Source organism: Triticum dicoccoides, chromosome 2A (genome assembly GCF_002162155.2).
Source record: "Triticum dicoccoides isolate Atlit2015 ecotype Zavitan chromosome 2A, WEW_v2.0, whole genome shotgun sequence".
Classification (NCBI taxonomy): Eukaryota; Viridiplantae; Streptophyta; class Magnoliopsida; order Poales; family Poaceae; genus Triticum; species Triticum dicoccoides.
Genome location: NC_041382.1, coordinates 491,320,319 through 491,330,624, shown reverse-complemented (window position 1 = coordinate 491,330,624; position 10,306 = coordinate 491,320,319). Strand labels below are relative to the sequence as shown.

At 41.0% G+C, this 10,306-nt stretch overlaps 1 long non-coding RNA gene across 1 annotated transcript; it reads right to left on the bottom strand.

The window, feature by feature from the left end:
- Nucleotides 1-8,790: 8,790 nt before the first annotated feature.
- LOC119359486 lies at nucleotides 8,791-9,351 on the bottom strand. Its single transcript, XR_005172557.1, has 2 exons — nucleotides 9,258-9,351; nucleotides 8,791-9,101 (listed from the first exon to the last, which is right to left on the bottom strand). It is a non-coding gene; the product is annotated as an uncharacterized LOC119359486 (long non-coding RNA).
- Nucleotides 9,352-10,306: the final 955 nt, after the last annotated feature.

Below are 10,306 nucleotides of genomic sequence, written 5' to 3'. Positions count from 1 at the left end.
TATTTTAGACTATGTTTTTATGTTTGTAATTTTACATAACATAAAATACATTTTACGGTGATTATAAATTTTCTTATGGTCCCTTTTTACATCGGAAATAAGACAAAACTTACGGAACGTAAAATTACGGTGCATTGATCGTAAAATAGAGGAGGATGAAGAATAACTATTCCTCACCCAGGGTGACGAATAGCGCGACCCTATATATATATATGTATATATATATATATATATATGTATATATATATATATATATATATATATATATATATATATACACAAAATAAGGAGGCACTTGCGTACGTGAGGCTATGGACCTGGTGGGTCCCCACTATCATCATCTCCAAGTAAAGTCATCTCCTCGCTCGCGTGCGCTTTCCGCCCGAAACAGTCAGCACTGCCCGCCCCGCTTCCCGGTGCAGGTGATTGCTCTGCCTTCAAACGACACAAGTGTCGTCCGCCCGTCCATCTGCCGCCCATATTAATGATACGCAGTTGTCGAGGAGGCTACTCCGGTGCCACACGTCCGTCCCTCCGCCCGCCCACCATTGCTATATAAACTGATGTGCCGGCCATAACCGCAGCCATCCGCATATGTTCCCTTTCTCCCGTCCACACCACTACTACCCACAATGGCCTCCTTGCGCTCCAGCGCTCTTCGGGACGGACGGACGACGGACCACAAGGAAATGGCAGCCATTGCTGCCGATCGGCTGGCCGGCAGGCAGCCGGAGGACGACAACGTCCCAATGGAGAACATGGTAGTCGACGATCCGGCGCCAACCCCCTCCTCCATGCCATCCTCACCGGTGCATTGCACCATGACCATCGGCGAGGCCCGTGCCCAATATATGGACAGTGTGAGGCAGATGCGTCAGGAGCAGTTCTGGGAGGCGCAGGCCGACGCGGCCTACAACCACCATCTCCTCCAGCAGCATCTGTAGGCGGAGGAGCAGATCGCCGCGGAGCGGGCGGAGCAGGAGGCGTTGCTCAACTCGTACTGCTCCGCCCGCAAGGGCCGCCTCGAGCGCTGGCGGGACCGCATGTGGGTGGCGGAGGCTGCGGCTGCCTACAAAGAGGCTAGCAAAGAGGATGATGAAGCTGGCAAGGCGCTGTTTGGCGAGACCGAGGACGAGGCAGAGGACAATGCCGGCTCCGATGAGTCCCTGCTCCACTGGCGTCGACGAGGCCCTGCTCCGCCGAGGCCCCGTGGTGCCAACAACGAGGCAGAGGACACTGCCGGCCCCGCCGAGGCCCCGCCCCGCCAACAACGAGGCAGAGGACATCGCCGGCTCAGCCGAAGCCCCACCCTGCCGGCAACACGGGGCAGGATTTCCACCGCTCCGCTGAGGCGCCGCCCGCCGGCAACGAGACAGAGGACATCGCCGACTCTGCCGAGGCCCCGCCCCGCTGCCAACGAGGCCGCGCCACACAAAAAATGAGGAAGAGTAGAACACGGTAGGTCGCCGCCACTCGGGTCCAAGTAAGGCCACCGCTGCAACCCTCCTGTTGAAGCCAAGCTAGGCGGGTTGACCATTGACGACCGGTTAGCTTCTTGGCGGCGACGTGGAGTCGGGGAGTTCTGCTTTAGAATAATGCTGCTTCTACTTAACTGCTGGTGCAGTTGGCTGACTAACACGTGGGCCCAACAGGTCACATGTTAGTTACGCAATTGCACCTGCAGTTAAGTCACTGAAGCTTCTGTTCGGCTCAGCGGGACACAGGTGGGTAGCTTCAGTTAATTAATTATACCTCTGGCGCACCCCTTTTTAGTTGAAGAATGTATGAAATGTAATGAAATCTGGCATGTTTGTATGAAATCCGACCGTGTATGAATGAATTTATTTTGATTAGTTCGAATTCCTGTATCACTGGCATTGGATGAACATGCAAAACAATATGTACTAGCATTATTCCCAGGGTGATCACCTCATTTGTAGCAGTTTCACATGTACTCCCTCCGGTCCTTTCTAGTCTGCATACAAGTTTTGTCTGCAGTCAAAGTATCTCTACTTTGACCAATCTTATACAAAAAAGTATGCACTTTCACAATGTGCGAAGTAAAAAGGAACAAAAGGAGTACAAAGAGTTTGAGTAGGTTTTTAGCGTTTCTGTACATTGCAATCAAACACACAAGCCTGTAAATTCATAGAGAACATTCAAAACAATCGATGATTATGCATCTCAGCGACTCACATGTCAGAGGCAATATTTACTTCACAACTAAAGAATAAAGAAAAAATTGATCGACGCTGCTGACAACAAGGGCGTCCCGTTCGAAAATATCAAACGCATGTCTTGCTAAAATCAATGTGCAAAATTTGACAAGTTTGTCTCATTCCAAAATATCAAATGCCTATGATTGTGGAATGGGCAGGGTTTGCCATCAGTTCAGACATTGACATGGCACCTCGTGCTAAATAAACCAGCTGTTCTTTTTGTGCAATTCCACCAAAATCAACCAAATTCGCGCGTAGCTTGTATGATTTCGCCCTTATATATTGCAACGCCTTGAACTTATCGGCACCTCCTTTCTTGTGGTGGAAATGAATGATTCGATGTATTCATGAACATTTTGTGCAGTTCCCATTGAAATCAAGCTGCGCACCCCTATTTGCACAAATACAAAAAAGTGATTAGTATAGAGCAAACTATACTATGAATTGACTGTTTCAACAGGCACATACATGGTCCATGTAGAGCACACTTTTAGAAAAATGGAACTCACTAGAAAGAATCCTAGAACAACATTGTACTCGCGCATCACAGCAAAAAAATGGAGATTTTGTCAGTCCTTCTGAGCTGAAGTTAGTTTGGTCTTATGGGGAGTAATGTAACCATCCTTCAACTGCTCCTTCTGATGATAAGGTAGACATGGCTTCTTCATCCTGGCATAATCAGAACTAGTCACTTCACGTACTCCATATTCTTCTTCAGAGGAAGATGATCCTGTTGTGCAAAGACAAGAGGACTACTAAATGCTAGCATCACTGTTTGCTCGAAAAAAGGAAAGTAAATATTTAAAACAACACAGATGAAGCACTTCTCAAGGACAATACCACTTTTTCATGACAGTATCTAAACAGTAGCACAACACCAACCGAGATGACAAAGCTCAATCATATGGATGAAATCAGTGGGCGAGTACCAACCTTTGTCAGGAGGCTTATTGTGTAGAGCATACAGATGAAGCAATTCTCCGGAACCATCTGTTGCAATCTACGGTGGTGGCCATGCTTACTATATACTCCTCGATTAGTTTAATGTTTCCAACATCTTCTTGTGCAGTTCCACTAAAATATATGGTATCTTCAAATAAGATCCCTGTTTGCACAAGTAGAGATAATCTATTATATAATTAAAATGATAGAAAACCAACGGTGATGATTTGGCACTGTAAAAGCTAAGATGTATCAACAGCGAAGATCTAAAACTGTTTTTTTCTAGAAAAGATCTAAAACGGGTTGATATTAGGAAAGTGCACACGGACGTGTACTATTGCACGTGATTTTTTTTGCACCTGAAAAAAAAAACTGAAACGGACATATCCTATTGCACGTAACATTAGGCAAGTGTACACGGACATATACTATTGCACGTGGAAGACTCTGAAACGGATTGCTATTAGTCAAGGATACGGTCGTATACTATTGCAAAAGTCATCCGTACAGAATTCAAACTCAGCAACCTTTGACTAATATAAAGGTTGGGGCAGACACCTCAGAACACCCACGGAATAATAGATGCCAGAACACCCATTGAAGGGAGATCCACAAAACAACATATCCACACAAATCGAAGGGGCGACATACGTCGGGACGCCCAGCACATCGAAGGACGGAAGAAGAAACGACAGACACATCAAGTTTGGGTAATATATATAGCTTAAATCTTGAGTTCTGTTTACATCTTTCCAACCCTGCATGTATTTGCAACCTCCTTATGAACATCATGTTTTCCTGTCCATTAACCATTAGTTAGAACACTTCTTTCTAACCAAATTTCATTATTGCATTACCATATGAACCACTCCTTCTAAAATTGTTTTCAAGGCAACATCTCCATGGCGTACACGAAGTCGAGTGAGTTAACCACAAGAGGACGGGCATGGAATATTAAAGCCAAAGTAATGAGAATGTGGGACTCGATCAATCCTTCGACAGATGAACTTATAAGCATCGATATGATCTTGATGGATGAGCAGGTATTTTCTTCACATAATTAACAATGGGGATTGTTTTATTGTTAAATTTACTACTAAAGTTTTCTTTCATCGAATTTTGAAGGGCCATACAGTTCATGCTACTATTTGGAAGTATCTAATAGACACTTACAGAGCAAAGATCAATGAGGGTTCTATATATGCTTTTAGCAATTTTTAAGTTGTAGATTCGACAAAATATCGACCAGTCAGCAATGAAATTAAAATTAATTTTTTATACAACACAAAATTAAATGAGATGAAAGGTTCATCGGATAATTTTCCAGATTACTACTTTGAGTTTGCTAGCAAAGATACCCTACAAGAACGTCTAGAAAAAGACCAACAATGCTCAGGTATGTTGACAATCATATTCTTACTTCCAAGTGGACAATTTAAATTTGATGTCATTTCTTGGTGGTTGTATTAATAAACTCAAATGAATAACTTTCTAATTTTTGAAGTCTTTAATCTTCCAATTTGCAGATGTCATTTGGTTACTTACCAAGATTAAGCCAATAGAATCAAGGATAACAAAGAAGAAAACACCTGCAGATGTACGTCAGATTGAAATTCTAATGCCAGAGTAAGTGTATATCCATGTATCAACTTTTCACTAAAGGGTAAAGGCTGTTTTCTTCCACTTATATTATTATTATCATTAATTACTTTGGAATGAATTATTCAGGGGTGATAGAATCAGAGTATCATTATGGGGAAGATTAGCTCATCATTTAAGTGAGGATGTAATTGGCAATCAAACAATTATTATTGTTACCTCAACAATGGTGCAAAAATTCAATGGTAAGTTGAATCTGTTTACATGTCTTTTTTCATACCAAAATGATAAATCTAACTGATTTATTGTTCATTAAATAGGTTTGTGCCTAAAGTCAACTAGCGCCAGAAGATTATATACGAATCTAGATATACCCGAGACTTGGGAACTTCGTGGCAGGTATTAAGCACAATTTGTAGGTTCTGGTCATATAGAATTTCATAATATATCTTCATTTACTAACTTTTTTATAGCCACTCCACCGAAGAAACTTTACCAAAAATGATGGAGATAGATAAAAGTACTCAAGGGGCACTAGAAGATCAAATGTTTTACAGAAGGATAACCTTAAAAGAACTTACTGGAATTAGGCACGATAATCCAACAGATGAGGTAATGAATCAAAACTCTTCTAAGACATGATATTGTAGAAGCCTCCAATACCTACAGATGTATTTGACATATTTGTATGAGTGACCACATATTCTTTAAAGAGCTATATTTTCTTCATCAACTTTCAGGACTTTGTGTTCACAACAATAGCTACAATTGATCGGTTACAAGAAAATATTCAATGGTGGTACATGTCATGTGATGTTTGCAACAAAATTGCTACAAAAGAATCACATAATTATTATTGCAAGAATTGTGATACGTATCCAGAAGGTATAACATCTAGGTAAGCATATTCTCTTGATTTGACCATCATTATGTACTATCACATTTGTGTTACACTAATGAAATGTGATTCTAGGTATCGTATTCGGCTTCAAATTAGTGATCGCACTGCTACTACAAGTTGCACTTTATTTGATGAAGAGGCTGAAAGAATGCTCAATACATCAGTCTCATTCCTGTTGGATTCCTTAGATGGAAAATCTGAAGAAGTCCCAAGATTATACAAGAATTATGTGGACAAAGACTTATCTTCCGATTCAAACTCAACAATAAGAACCTCACTCTAGGCATGCAGAACTATGCAGTAAAGAAAATATTTGTGCCTGATGAGAAGCTTGAGAAGCGATACTTAGAGGATAAAGCTGAAGAGGTAATGGTCTATTAAACTATCAAATCTATTTAAACACCAATTATTATACTCTTTTATATGGAACTATTGAAGCAAGTATTTACAATTCTTGATCCATTGTGCTCAACACGATTTGATGGATGATGAAGTGGACAACATGTTAAAACGAGAAACAAAGAAACTGAATGAGCCAGTCAAAAAGGTGATTGAATACTTCACTGTACAAGCTTTTCTTTACATAAATTCATCTCTTAATTCATCCATTTATGTGATTTTTGCAGGTACAAATCAGCAAGTGTGAACTTAGCAAAAACATATGTGAGTTGGTCCCTGTGAAAGAGGAGCCAGAAGATAAAAGCAATGGGAGTACAGTACATCAGAAGGAGCATCAACATCAAAAATCATCAACGAGTGTTGATGGTGGGAAAAGGAGGCGAAGATCTGTTGTATTATCAAACTCAGAAGATGAAGAAGTGGAAAATAGTATATCTGGAAAATTAGAAAAGGCAGCGCCCAAAAGCACCAGAAGTGTTCATGCAAAAAACAAGAAGACAAAAGTTGAACATGAAGGCTCCACAAGGATGACACGAAGTTTGACCAAGAAGACTAATAGCATCAAGACGATGTAATCGTCAACTCAAAGATCAAGTACACCAAACAAGACCCAAGAGAGGAAGGACCTTTTCCAGAATTTTTTTGGGACAGTACTTTATCCTATATTTATTATTTTAATGTATCCGAGGACTGAAATATTTAGTGTGTTTTTATATATGATCAATATGTATGAACAATATGACATTTTGTTTTCAAACAATTCAAGTATTGTATACTATTCAGAAGAGAGAATGACCAGTACATTCATTTGATCTTAATCAATTTAGCATGGCATTTGTGTGGTTGGTCAAAGCTCTAATGTGCCTGCAACATTTGCTAGAACTACAATGTACTAGCATGGCCTAGAATATATGAGAACAAAAATGCTCAACTGTATTTGAAAAGATTGAGGCCTCTTTTGGTTCATAGGATACGATTATCGTAGGAATAGGAATTTTGTAGGAAATGAGATGACATGTATCTCAAATCCTATGAGTAGGAATAGGAAACGAGATGTCATTTGGTTGACACCAAAGAAAATTTTCCATCAAGTCTAGGCTCATTTTTATTTTCCTATAAAATGTGGAGGATAGGAACCAATCCTATGTAGGAATAAGAATCCATTCTTATGAACCAAAGGGCTCTAAAGGAAAAAATCCTATAAGAAATCCTATCCTCTAGAATTCCTATGAAATTCCTCCAAACCCTGGAATACTATGAAAAAAGTAATCAAAATCATCAACTGCGAATTGTTCCATATGAAGCCACAATGAAATTTAAAACGACAGAAAGATGGATTGAGCTTTTATCCGGGGCGTATATTATTACATCACGAACAAGCATATGGATGGGGACTCACAGACTTGGCCTCTTTTGGTTCATAGGATAGGATTATCATAGGAATAGGAATCTTGTAGGAAATGAAATGACATGTATCTCAAATCTTATGAGTGGGAATAGGAAACAAGATGTCATTTGGTTGACATCAAAGGAATTTTTCCATTGGGTCTAGGCTCTTTTTTATTTTCCTATGAAATGTGGAGGATAGGAACCAATCCTATGGAGGAATAGGAATCCATTCCTATGAACCAAAGGGCTCTAAAGGAAAAAATCCTATAAGAATCCTATCCTCTAGAATTCCTATGAAATTCCTCTAAACCAAAGGAGGCCGCTTATTTTTTTTCTCACTAACCCTCAAAAGATCCGACCAAAATTATTTTGCAGACAAAATGTATTTGGGCCAGACGCATACCTAGCTGAACTAGGTACTGACTAGGCAAGATAGTTGAAGGCCAAACCTGCGCTGCTACTTGCGGCACTGATGCACACAGGTTCCGCTCCTTAGTGCCTGCTGCGCGGCGCTGCTCCACGCAGGTTGATAGCTACTTGGTTCACCTCGCAAAAGGCGAAAGCTCGCTTGTGCCAGTGTTTCCGTGCGGCCGCCGGCCGCGCCACTGCGTGCCCTCCTTGGCGCAAGAGCGGATCCAGTGAGAATCTTAGCCCAGTAGGTCAACGGAAGCTAATCGTAAGCGATTTGCTCATCCAAAGAATATCTTTTTAAAAGGAACTGTGCGGAAGAGGAATAGTCCATTGATACGAAGTGTGAGAAGATAATAAGCGGCGTAGCGGGAATTTTATTTTATTTTATTTGGACAGCACTGCAGCAGGAGAGTTGAAGTGCGAATAAAATACAGTACATTTTTAGGGGAGCTAGACAGCTTTCTGACAGCCAAGCACCAGCCCAAATTAGCTCATTAATCAGAAGTTGCTGGTGTAGGACTAACTATTAGTCGTTGCTCAAAAAAATCTACTATTTATTCAAGCTAAATTTCCTTTAAAGACAATCCGTATTGTACTGTCCGATTTTGACTCACTACATTTTGACTCACTACATGATTCCTAATCCTACATGTCTTGGAAAACATCTAACCATATCATTATATAAAGTGCATCATATCACGTCCTACTAGCACAACAAGCCTCATCGCCGACTGATCCGTCTTCTCAAATTCGAAGCAACTCGACGACTAAGCAGGCAAAGGTTCCAGGGTATTATATATTTTCTCTCTTTAATCCGTGCATTATTTTAGCTTCCTTATCAGCCAACATATTCTCACAAAAACTTTCTCCTCAGGTGATCTACATTAGTCAAATTGCTAGATCATAGTCTCAGAAAACAAACAAGAGGTATGGTCACATACACTCATCCCTCTGCTTATATCACATAAACATCATTCAACCATAATTTTACAAGACATACATTCATAAATGACCCATGATGCACTTTCTCAATAGCTACTTTTTCATGATGTCGGGAAGATCAAACACACGAGACGGCTGACAAATTGAAGGTATGGCAACAACTCCAGCAACTTGCATCCAATATACGCCGGCGACACCCAAACGATCACAGGCACAAAGAAACGTCCAATGAACTGAAGACACAACATCAGCACCATCGGCCTCAGGTAATATCCCGATGCAATTCTTCATGTGTGTGCCTGCATTTTGATCTCAGCTCAACATTGCGTCAAAACTCTTCTCATACTGAACTATAAAGCTCTTTTTTTCATGCATCCTAACACTACCATGATAATAATGTGAAAGCTACAAAAAGAGCAACATGGTTGAACAATTATTGATTTTTAGTTCCCTACCAGATAAACAACATTAATCTCCAGATGTACTGTATGTGACAACGTCCATTAGTAGTCATCACCAAATGCACTTGCATGCCTGCAAAAGCAAAACACTATTAAGTACTCTCTCTATAGAGATATAAGAGTGTTTAGATCACTACTTTAGTAATCTAAACGCTCTTATATTTCTATACGGAGGGATTACAAAATAAATCATATTACATGATACTATGTTAAGGAAACTATACGCACTAACAAAATCACATTTGCAGATATGAGAGTCCAACATACGTTAGACCCAGCAGCTCATCAGACAAAAAGAAAGAAAGAACAACCTCTAAACTCAAGGAGTACAAAGCGGACAAGGACTGCAGAGGGAAGAAGAAATGCGTACACATGTCACACCCTAGCTAGTTCATGCATTAGAGTGTTGCATCATGTTTATTCTTTCATCAGAAACCTGAAATGGGGATGACAGAACCCCCAGTCCCCTCTGAAACCAATTAGGGTTTACTAAAAACTTTTTCAATGAACCTGAAATGCCCTTCTAAAATGCCCATCATTTTTGTCTTGGTTCAGAACCTCTGCCAAAAGTGATGCACATTTTCCTAGGCCATCTTAGGGTTTTTGAATTAAATCATAAATATTTGAATTTGGGCATTTAAAATTATATAAAATATTTAAATGCTCAAATATCTCCAAACTAAAATGTTTCATGTTGGAAATAATCCAACTATGGACCAGGAGTAGTTTGGTGATTTTAGGAGTTGCCTAAGTATTTTATTTAATTCAACAAAGTTGCAGAAGTATTAAAAAATACAGAAAACAGAAAAAATGGAAAAACTTAACCGACGCCAGCTCCCGGCCCACCTGCCGGCCCAGCCCAGCACCGCTCCAGCAAGCTGCTTGCCGGCCAGGCAGGCAGGCAGGTGCCCGACGGCGACCGCAGCGCGCGCCACGCACTTGCTCGCCGCCTCGCCGCTCCCCTCCCCCGGTGATGTCGTGGATCGGCCTCCCTCTCTCCCCCGAACCCCCCAGACACCCCCTCTCCTCTCCAACTCCTCCCC